The sequence below is a fragment of the Galeopterus variegatus genome, unplaced genomic scaffold (assembly GCF_000696425.1).
Source record: "Galeopterus variegatus unplaced genomic scaffold, G_variegatus-3.0.2 Scaffold308, whole genome shotgun sequence".
Lineage (NCBI taxonomy): Eukaryota > Metazoa > Chordata > Mammalia > Dermoptera > Cynocephalidae > Galeopterus > Galeopterus variegatus.
This window is the reverse complement of record NW_007726419.1, coordinates 277,901-290,058: the sequence shown is the minus strand read 5'-3', so window position 1 is coordinate 290,058 and position 12,158 is coordinate 277,901. Positions and strand designations below refer to the sequence as shown.

The 12,158-nt window shown below is 38.7% G+C and overlaps 1 pseudogene; it reads left to right on the top strand.

Annotated features, from left to right (window-relative positions):
* The first annotated feature begins 4,738 nt into the window (after positions 1-4,738).
* LOC103586134 lies at positions 4,739-6,886 on the top strand (annotated as a pseudogene).
* The last annotated feature ends 5,272 nt before the right edge of the window (positions 6,887-12,158 follow it).

Genomic DNA, 12,158 nt, shown 5'->3' with positions numbered 1-12,158 from the left:
AGAGAGAGAGAGAGAAAGAAAGAAAGAAAGAAAGAAAGAAAGAAAGAAAGAAAGAAAGAAAGAAAGAAAGAAAGAAAGAAAGAAAGAGAAAGGAAGGAAGGAAGGAAGAAAGAAAGGAAAAAAGAAAGAAAGAAAGGAAGGAAGAAAGAAAGAAAACAACAATCACAGTAATTCACTGAACTTTCAAAAGGAGAGAACAGAATTGAGGCCACCAGAGGTGGGAAAAGTAGAAGTGGGGGGAGTAGCGAGAAATTGGTAAAAGGCCACAAAAAATGATTGCATTGTGTAATGCTGAATATACTAATTATCCTGATGGAAGCATCACATAATGCACACAGGTATCAATATTCAATGCTGTACCCCACAAAGATGTACAATCAATTATGTTTCAATTAAAAAACAAAAAGAATATAAGGAGGTGAAAAAATAATAAAGGGGAATGAACTACAGAAAAAAAGTATAAGCTTCTTTTCAAGAATGAGGCCATATGAGTAAAAAGATAATAAACAAGTGTATATCTACTGTACTGAAAATTTTATAACTCAGTTAAATATAAATCTTTTAAAATTTTAATATAATTTAAAGTGTGCTTTGTTTGCTTGTTGAAGTGACTGAAGCTCTTAAATCTGATATAAATATACTGAAGATTTTACTTAGATATTTGGGAAACTGATTACATAAGTATAGTCATTATTTAAATATTGGAAAGTTTTGCTTTTTTCAACTTTTAATAATTTTTTTTTCAGTATTTATTCAGTCAAAAAAATAGATGTATAATATTAAAAGATTTAGCATTAAGTAGAGTACAAATAGTTCTAAATGTATTTCTTCATGCATAAGATCCTACAGGACATTAAAGTTAATAAGAACACTACCTGCTGAATACTTAGATGTGATAGCTTCTGTTTCTAGTGCTTTATCATGTTTTCGCTCTCATTTTATCCTTATCACAACCAGATGAGTTTTGCAGTGTTGTATTTTATAGATAAGGAAACTCCAACACAAAGAGATAAGGTAACTTGTAGGTTACATATCATGCAATCTCAGGCAGTGAGACTTCGCTTGTTCCCATAGTTAACCAACTGTGATGTGGCACCTGCTGGTCATACCTGCATGCAATGAAGAGTGCTGGGTCACTGTTACAACTGAGATAAGTGTGAGATCTCTTCCATAAAGTTGAGTTTATACATGTTGCACCTTCATTGATCTATATCAATGTAGGACACAAGACAGCAAGTCTTCATTTAAAATTCAAATCATTGGAAGGATGCCTCTGAAGAGAAAGTGTTTTCCCAATTCCAAACTCCATGTTTTGTATGATTGTAATAATGTACGAAATAGACAACATTTTGATTACAAAATTATTTCAAAGCATTAGAAAAAAAAATTCACCTTCATTTAAAATACCGAGAAATACAGAGACAGAGTAGTTCAGATCACTTAACATTTTTTCTAGAGTTTGGCTCTCTCCATTCAATTGTATTTTTAGTCACAAATAAGGTGAAAAGGGATATGCAAGGAGTGAAGAAGACAGTTCTGGAAAGAACCAGTTTTTCTCTGCCTCTCAGCACTAGCCAAGAGCACAGGTTTCCGTCATACTGTTATGGTCCTATCAATAACTAATGGTCAGATGTTAGGAAGCTCACTTATGACTTCAAAATGATGTAAAACTAAAAAAAATGCTGAAATATTTCCTAAATATCTGGACTGCTACACAACATAGCTATTTTATTATCCTCCTAAGTGGAAATATGCTTTTAAAGATAAATGCGAAAACTAAGGGGCTTTAAAAATCTAAGCCAGTCTCCTAGATTAATGATTTCATAAGCCAGTCACTTTGAAGGGTATGTCCAAATTCCACAAAATGAACCTGAAACAAGTCCTAGGATGGATGAGAATAATGGTGTGTCTATTTCTACCATTACATTCTCAAATTGCCCTCCAGATCCAGAGTAAAAGACGTCATCTTTCTTTGTAGTGCTGTTCTCAACTTCTATTTATGTTCCTTGATTGTCGTTTGCTATCCTTTTTGACCTTGTTTCCTCAATTCCTCCCTCTCTGCACTTTATTAACTTATGTAAGAGTGGTAACTTACTGTTGGGAAAATGTTTTCACATGCACCAAGTCCTCATAACAATCCTAAAGGCAGAAATAATACCAGCCCCCTATATTCTAAATCAGGCTTAACTATACCATTTCTATCACTCAAGCTCTGCAGAGATCAGAAGCTTGCTTTTCATTACTTCCAAACCCACTCCAAGGCTCTTGTCTGGCAGAATCACTGTTGTTCTCTACTTTTTAAATTTTTGATTGCACTGTTATCTACCAACCTTATGCTCACACCACTAGGATATATGGTGTTCATGTGATCTGCAGTCACCCATTACACCTCTGATCTCAGGAGCATCCTGGGTGATTTCAGAGTCTGTGATCAGTCTTACTCAGCAGCCTACCCTCATCTCCAGTGGCCTTCCCTCAGTCCACTTCCACAGCCACACTCCGAAACTAATCACAACTCAAACCTGTTCCATCCCTTAAATCTTTTACTCATATGTCCCTGTGTCTGTCTATAGCCTCCTCTTTTTCTAAGTCCTTCTGCTAATAACCACATCAGAGCCTGCAGTTTTTCAACTACATCATCTGTTACAAATCTCTCAACTTTATTCTGGATTCACTCTCTTCTCTATTCAGCCTTGACCCAAGACCCAGCTCTTTAAAATCTATAACCTTCTTCCCTCTTATAGCATTTTCTACCCATCACACCAACCTTCTAAACTCCTATCCCCAGAGAAAACCATGCCCTAGCTATTAAATTTTCTGCCAGAGAAAAGCACCCTATTTGGGATGATTGATATCACACACAGTTCATGGTTTCTACCTCAGCTGGGTCTGTGAAGTCTCCTGGGAAGCCTTCAAGAGCTAGCACCTACTCCATGCTCCTCAGTTGGCACTCCAAATTCTCGCATTTCTCAGAAACCCTTTACACAGTCACAGCCTCCCTCAACCTGAGCAAATAACTTCAACTTATATCTTACCAAGACTATTTAGACTGAAACAAAAAGTGTTCTCTTCCTCACAATATTACCTATGTCTACACCCATCCTCTTCACCTCTGTATTGGGGGAGGTCTCTCTCCTGCTCTGAGCTAATTCGCTCATCTGTTCTTCCAATCTCATCTCTGCGTTAGCTTATTCTTTATCTTAACCTGTACTCTCCCAAAAGCAGAGCCTGAAACAAAGGATTTTGTGCAAGTAGTTTACTGGGAATATGATCCCAGAGAGAGGGTATGAGGAACAGGGGAATAAAACAAGAACTGAGGGAAAACAAATGCAAAGGTATGCTTTGGGGTTGGTCACCCACATGAGTGACTGTTTTTTGTCCACATGTAATCTTCTCAGAAGACTTAAGAAATACAAGAACTGTCTACCCAAGGTAAAAAGTCAAAAGTGTTTGTCTATCAGCTTCTATCTCCTATTAGTCAAAGGTGGTCTCACAGGATCAGCTCCCTAATATATATAATCTCAGTTTTTTCCAGTGTCAGACTAGATGGTCAATAATCTACTTATGATTGCCTTGTGGCATTTCCACAATGTTGGTCTAGGGCTCAGACCATTCAAACCCATTGTACAGATTGGGTCATAGACCCCTCACATGCCAGGCTGGGTCACCAGACCCCTTACACACAGGTCATGAGCTAGGTAATTGGAAAAGATCCCGGGAGCCATTGGCAGAATTCACAGGTTCATTCCAGCATGAGCTCAGTCCTCAGCTTCCTCAGCAGCAGCAGCAGCAGTGGTGGCCTCCCGGGGGCATCCCTGGGGCCCTGGCAGCAACAGCCTGCAGCAGCAGTAGCAGCCTCCCTGTGGGCCCCTGTCCCCAGGGCATCACTGGGGCAGGGGGCCCTGTGGATCAGAACCATTTGTCCTTTATACTTAAGTCTGATAACCCAGGAACACATGGGTGCCCACACACATCCACATCAGACAATAGCCAAAAAACACCTGAGCACACGGGCACAGTTATATTTACATCAAATGCTCAGCAAGATTCCAAACATCTGAGGGATCCTGACCATTTATCCTTTTCATTTTCCCTACACACAGGTATCTGAATAATATCTATTATGTGCTCTCCACTAATAGACACAACACACACATACACCATCTCCTACTATGGTTCCCCCATTACCCATCCACCTAATTACCTAGCCATAAAACCTGGAATCGCTCCTATTACTCCTCCCCTGTTAATATTTTAATCTGATATTTCACAATTCCCCATCGATTCCTACCTCCTCAGTATCTTTAAATCTTGCCTTTGTATTCTATTGCCACTGTCATATTTCAGGCTCTCTACACTTTTTACTCTAATTATTCTAATTCCTGTATATCCAGTTTCTCTAGCTTCTGCCTAATCACCTTTCAAATTATGAAGATACTTCAAAAAGTTCGTGGAAAGATTCATTTTATCTTTCAATTCTATTTTTTTATGAACTTTTCAAAGTACCCATGTACTTTCAGTATGAAGTTGTCGAAAGTCTAAATCTGAGTTTCTGAGACAAGGATGTAGATGCATATAGTTTATTGGCACATTATTGCCGATGTCACATGTATAAGTAGAAGGAAAAGTAAGGGAAGAAAGTCATTAAAGGGTGCATTATGGCTGTGGGTAACTGAGGACTTCTGGGGTCTTCGGCTTGCGACCCTCTGAGAAACAATATATGAAATATCTTGGAAAAATGGCAACCCTGGAAGGATAATCCATACTGTCTACAGTAGTCCCAGGTGCTGGGCCTGATAGACTCCTAGTTGTGGAGCAGAGCAATGAAACTGACTGGTTTCTAGTGATCAACAGCAGCAGAACCATCATCCACTAAAAGGTTTGTGATCAAAAACCCCTGGGGAGATGGTCAGTGAAACAAGGAAAAAAATTATAACATGCCCAGTCATGTGCAACTTTCCAACTGGAGAGTGTATTGTTGTACTTTATAATAAGGTCTTGAGACTATGGAATATTGAAAATGTAAACCTGGATAAAGTATTTAAACCTACATTGTCAGCTGAGATACATAGGATACATTCAATACAAGGGACAGAACCCTTGGTGCTATTTAACAGAGGTGTAGTTCGTGGTTTAGAGGCCCTGCTTGCGGAGCCCTAGCAGAAAATTGAGACTGTTATCACTGATGAAGAAGTGATTAAATAGTCAAAGTTTTTCAAGGTATTTAGGCATCCTATTTTAATTTTTTTTTTACTGAAAACCAGGGAAATTATTTTGCTTATGTGCAAATATTTAATTCATGTACCTTAAGCAAATCCACACTCTTACTTGGACAAGAAGCAAACTCTGTTATACAGGACTTTACTGCATTTGTGGATCAGAAATTCATCTCTCTGATGTTATTAGGGTATGATGGATGTTTATATGAAAACTCAATATCAATACATACAAGTGACATGGAAAAAAATCAGAAGGCAGTTAGATTACTGTTGCTTAAGGCTGTTGTTTCTGGTAATGTTCAAGATGGTATTGCACTCACTGTCCTAGATCAAGATCATGTAGCAGCCCTGGGTCCTCCACTATCAGCTTCAGAGGAATGCCTCTCCATATAGAACATAAAATTTCAAATGCTACAGACTTCAAAGAGTTATCACAAGGGACTACTAGTCGACTCTGGTATTATGGGGGAAGTGTGTTTATGCTACATGGAAAATTTCTAACCATAATTCCATACAAATGTGAAGTGTCATCATTGGCAGGTGTTCTTGGAAAACTGAAGCCTACTAGAGATCAAGGCATTCATGCCATGCCCCATTTTGTAAACTGAGAAACATCTCAAGGATAGAGACTTAGATCCCAGAACTACAGCAGTCAAGGACAAATTTGAGGAGAATAACTGAAGTGAGTTTATAACCACAGGTTATAGCAACTGAACAAATGTTATCAACCATAAAGGAAGATTCAGAAAAACACTTTGAAGTATAACTACATACTTTTTTTCTATTAAGTGACTTTCATACTGTGATTGGGGACATAGTAACAGGACTTCTGGGAGGATGTAAATTAGAACCATCATTTTATCCTCAGAACTGTCTGATGTAGCATATCCAAATGCATGTGCTTTCCTACAGCTTGTACCCTGGCATAGGGAGGTGCCTTAGAAAAGACAGATGTACAGATGTTACAGCTCTGTCTACGGCATTTCCCTGACATTTCTGATCCAGTCACCCACACTTGGTTAAAAATTTTCTTGAGCATTGGTGATGACAGTCTTCAAGAAGTGGATATCAATATAGAGTCAGTTTTTGACTATAGTGACACTGTACAAAATGAGAAAATGGAAGAGCAAACTGAAATTCTTCAAAATGGCTTCAATCCTGGAGAAGATAACTGCAATAAGCATGATTGAGAGTTAAATGAAAAGCCTCAGGACACAACAAGGAAGCCACTTCATGTCCTGTGATACCAAAAACAGCAGCTCTATTAAATGCAATTCTTCACTCAGCATATAGTGAAACATTTCTTCTGCCTCACTTGAAAGATATTCCAGCAGAACATATCACTCTATTTCTCCAGTACTTATATTTTCTTTATCTGAAGTATAGTGAAAATGCTACTGTGACTTCCTGAAATACATTCTCCAACCCTGAACCAGATTATGGGTTGGATATGCCTACTTCTAAATGCTGATTTTAACTGTTGTGGTAATGATACTGGAAGCAAAATGCCTACTAATAAATCTTTACAAGTTTGTGAAATCCTAGATATTTATTTTGTTTATTCTGAGCTCTACATGATCAAAGTAAGTTTTCAGGAATGACAGAAACTAAATCAAGAAAAGAATAACAGAGGATTATATTCAGTTGAAGTGCTCGAACTCTTCTGATATTACCAGTTCTCATTCATAGACATTTTATCAAGTTCTTTATGTAATTTCTTCCTGTTCATCCAGACAAGAAAGATGTTTTGTTTGTGACCATCTCTAAGTGTCAGGAGAAAAATGTCAGCAAGAAGCTGGACCATCACTTACTGATGCTCCTAGGTAGGACTACAGATTTCCCATGAACTTAGATTATGGACACTAGTAGGAGAGGTTCTGAAATTCTTTAAAAAATATGTAACAGCTGATTTTAAGTAAACTTATCTGTGTACTGATAAATGACTAATTTCTTATCACGTCTTTTAAATAGTTTTTCTTTTTGTAAAAAAATCAGCATTGAAGCAAAAAAAAAAAATCTTGGAATTTTTTTCGACTAAAGGATGCAAAAGTTTGTTGGTTAAGGATTGCTCCAGACTACCCTGTATATAGGTTGAACATGTAATCAGAGAAAAGCCCTTGGGCAAAGAAGACTTACTTCTGTCATTTTGCTATTAGTTTTCTATATGCCTTATAGCTTGTTTGTCCCTCATTTCCTATATTACTGTATTCTTTTGTGTTTAACTGATTTTTTTTGTAGTGAAACATTTAAATTCCTTTTTCATTTCATTTCGTATATATTCTACAGATATTTTGTTTGTAATTCTCATGGGGATTACATTTAACATCCTAAAGTTATAGTACTGTTAACTTGAGCTTTTACCAGATTAACTTCAATAACATACAAAAACTCTGCCCCTTTAAAAGCTCTGTTCCACACCTTTCAGTTGTGGATGCAACAAAATTACATGTTTATACATTGTGCATCCAAAACTAATACTTCTAAATTCATTAGCCTCTTAAATTATATAGAAAACAAAATGTGAATTTGTAAATCAAGGTTACAACAGTACCAGCTTTTGCACTAATCATTTTTAAGTGGTTCAGTCTCTTAAATCATATAGAAAACAAAAAAGTACAGTTACAGAACAATGTTACAATGATACTAGCTTTTATAATTGCCCATTTATAGTCAGCCCTCCATATCTGTGGATTCAACCAACTGCGAATCTAAAAATCAGTATTCACAGGAAGTAAAAGCCACAGATATGGAGGGCTGACTTTTCTTATCCATGGATTCCCCAGGGCCTACTGAGGGACTTGAGCATCTTTAGACATTGGTATCCACAAAGGGTCCTGGAACCAATGACCCACAGATACCCAGGGATGACTATATTTACTTTTACTGAGATCTTTATTTCCTCATATAGCTTCTAGCTACTGTCTAGTGTCCTTTCATTCAACCTAATCCCTTGAGCATTTCTTGCAGGACAAGTCTAGTGCTAACAAACTCCCTCATCTTCTGTTTACCTGGGAATATCTTAATTTCTCCCTCTCTCACTTCTGAAGAACAATTTTACCACATATGGAAGTCTTGTTTGACATTTGTTTCTCTTTTAGCACTTTGAACATATTTGCCCACTGCCTTCTCATCTCTAAAGTTTCTGATAAGTAATCTGTGGATAATCTTATCAAGTATACCTTGTAAATGATGAGCTGTTTCTTTCTTGCTGCTTTTAAGACTCATTCTTGGTCTTTCAAAAATTATAATGTGTCTTGGTGTAGGTCTCTTTGAGTTCATTTTACTTGGAGTTTGTTGAGTTTTGTGGGTGTTTATGTTCATGTCTTTCATCAAATATGGAAATTTTTCCGTCACTACTTCTTCAAATATTCTCTCTACCCCTTTCTCTCTTCTCCTTCTGGAATTCTTACATTGTATATGGTGGTCCATTAGATAGTATCCCACAGTTCCCTTAGACTCTGTTCACTTGTTTTCAAATGATTTTTGACAAGGTTGTCATGACCATTCAATGTGGAAAGGACAATCTTTTCAACAAATGTTGCTCAGAAAACAAGATATCCACATGCAGAATAATAACATAGAACCCACCATATACAAATATTAACTCAAAATGCACCAAAGACCTAAATGTAAGACCTAAAACTATAAAACTCTTAAGAAAACCAAAAAAAAAAAAAAAAAAAAAAAAGATCTTAAGGCAAAAGCTTCATGACATTGGATCTGGCAGTGATTTCTTGAATCTGGTAGCCAAGACACAGACAACAAAAGAAAAAAATAGACAAATAAGACTTCATAAAATTTTTTTTTTAAATGGTACAACAAAGACACTATCAACAGAGTAAAAAGGCAATCCAAAGCATGGGAGAAAATATCTTCAAATCATAAATTTGATGATGGATAGATATCCAGAATATATAAAAAATCCTAAAACTTGTTAAAATATGTTCCAAAAGACAGACAAATTGGACTGTTTGTAAATAAAGGAGACATTCAAATTGCTGAGTAGAACCAAGTGGCTGCAGTGGGGTTGAGAGTGTAGGCATGCATTTCTCATCTTACAAGTCTGTATATCACTAATTGTCCTAAAGTTTTCCCTTCCTGTAACTAAGAAAATGCAGCTCTCAGAAGATAAAGCCAAATCAACTGTAGCTGGGAATTCTACGTTGACATTCGACAAGTCTACCTGGCACCAGCCACCGACACCCTCCTTATCATTCTTCAGGGTCCATTATGGCTTCAATTAGACAGAAAACAGACTCTAAGAACATTCTTTTTGTGTGTGTGCTTCCAAAGCATCACTTTATTTATTCATTTTTATTTTTTATTTAATATTATTATTTTTTTATGTTCTATAATGTTACAGAACAGTTGGGAGGTAGGGGGAGAGGGGAGAGGGAAGGAAATGGAAGAAGGAGAAAGGGTGGGATTCAGGCCTGTGGCACCCCCCTCATTCCCACAGGGGAGACGAGGGGGCTTCCAGTGGTGGCCTTGTCATTGCTGGGCTGGAAACAGATGTCAGGGGGTGTGGCAAAAGCCCTTGCCACCACAATCCTCAGCTCAGGGAGGGACCCAAAGCCTGTCTTGCTGCGGCTTGGTGGTCATCACTGGGCTGATTGTTTGTTGAGGGGGGTGTGGCTACAGCCTGAGCACCCCCCCCCACACACACACACACACACTGCCCCAGCTCAGGAGAGCCTGGGGTGCTTCCTGTGGTGGCTCAGTGGTCATCATAGGGCTGGTTGCATGTGTCAGGGAGGCACGACTGAAACTCTCAGCTCCCCACCACCCCAGCTCAGGAGAGCCCAGGGTGCTTCCTGTAGCAGCTTTCTGGTCATTGCTGGGTTGTTTGCATGAATCAGGGGGATGTGGCCAAGGCCCTCAGCCTCCACCCTCAGGACTGGTTGCAAGTGTCAGTGGGGCATGGCTGAGGCTCCCACCCTCTCCACTTTCTGGCTTGGTAGCCCAGGGGACTTCTGGTCCTTCTAGGTGTTATAGGTGTTTTTTGGTGAAATGAGACCTTTACTAGTTAATACCAAACTTTGTCTCTGGCTGTTTGTACTTTGTTTTTTCTTTCAATTCTGTTTCAGATTATTTGTTGTTCCCACCACTTAAACTGTGCTGGAACTAATTTGTTGTTCTTTATTTACTTCTAAAATGGGGGAACTTTCTGTGGTGACCAGTACTTGAGCTCTGTGTTTGGGCTAAACTGCTGCTTTGCTGCTGGTTCCCTGGGGAAGGTTTTTTTGTGAAGCTCAGGTTTTAATGGTTGGCTTTATAGGTACTCTGGTCTCATGTGATCTGGTGCACATGGGTTATGTAGAAACTCTGGTCTGGGCCTGAGTCTTTTCATTAAACTGCACCCCATGCAATTCTATATTTCTGATCAGTCTCCTCTGAGTTTTCCTATGCTGATTGGGGGGCAGATCAGCTGTACTTGCTGTGCCTCACTGTTCCCCCAGTGGGACCATCTCTCCCACCACCTACGCGCCAAACGCTTCCCATGGAATGGGCTGTGCTCCAGTCCCTAGCAATGACTCATTGGCCTCGAGTGGCTCCTGTTTTTTCAGCTGTTGTGGCTCCTCGTTCCTGTATGGGTTCACGGAAACCCTATTAGTGGTCTTACTGGCCTAGGGGCCAACAAGGCCCTCTTCTCCCCTGCTGCCTCCAAGCAGCTTCATCTGAAGGGTACAGCTGAGGTTTTTGCTGGCTCATGCTCCATGTGCTCAACAGCTCCAACCTGGGAGTGGCCAGGATTCGAAACAGTTGGAGTGGATTTTTCTTTCTTTCATCATGGCTTCCCCTGTCTCCATAGGTCTCTCCTCTTCTTTCCCTGAGCTCTAGTGGCCCTAGCTTCGCTGTCACTGATATTTTTATAGTTGGAAATTGGTTGATTTGTGAGAGAGAGTGACACTGGGACCATCTATTCCACCTTCTTGACTGGAAGCTCTTCCAAGGACATTCATGTCCCTCTTCTGCAATAAGAGAGGCCATATCAAAGCTGGCCACAACCAGTCTATGGAGCCTGCAAAGTAACACACCATTGTGATATGTTCATTCACTGTGCACTTGGATAGCCTCCACCATAAATATTCATAGTATTCCTTTAAGCTCACTGTATATGCATGTAAACCTGGTATAAGGGTACATAAATATCAATACCCTCCCCTCCCTCAGTGGAGCACATATCTTCAGTCTTGCAGGATGCTTCATTTCCCCAATCTACAGATTATTTTCTCTAAAATATAAAATCTTCATTTCTTTCTCTTTAGTACAACAACAAATTTGAAAACAGGCAAAGAACTTGAATAGTCATTTCTCCAAAGAAGAAATACAAATGACCAAAACTCACATAAAAAGATGCTCAACAACACTAATCATTAGAGAAATGCAAATTAAAACTATAATGAAATACCACCTCCCACATCCATTAGGACGGCCACTATTAAAAAATAAAACAGAACATAGCAAATGTTGGCAAGAATGTACGGAGATCTGAATCCTGATGCACTATAGGTGGGAGTGTAAAATGATACCACCACTGTGGAAAATAATGTGGCTGTTTCTCAAATAAACTAAAAACAGAACTACCATATGATAGAGCAATTACTCTTCTGGGTATACAACCAGAAGAATTAAAAGTGGGGTTTCAAAGAGGTATCTATTTACCTGCATTCACAGGAGCATTATTCACAATAGGTAAAGGATGGAAGCAACCCAAGTGTCCATCAACAGATGAAGCAATAAACAAAACATATGATGGAATATAATTCAACCTCAAAGAGGAAGGAAATTCTGACATATGCTACAGTATGGCTAAACCTTGAGGATATTATGCTAAATGAAATAAGCCAGTCACAAAAGACAAATATTGTCTGATACCACTTATATGAGATATTAAGAGTAGTCAAAAGAAGATAAAAAGTAGAATGGTGGTTGTCC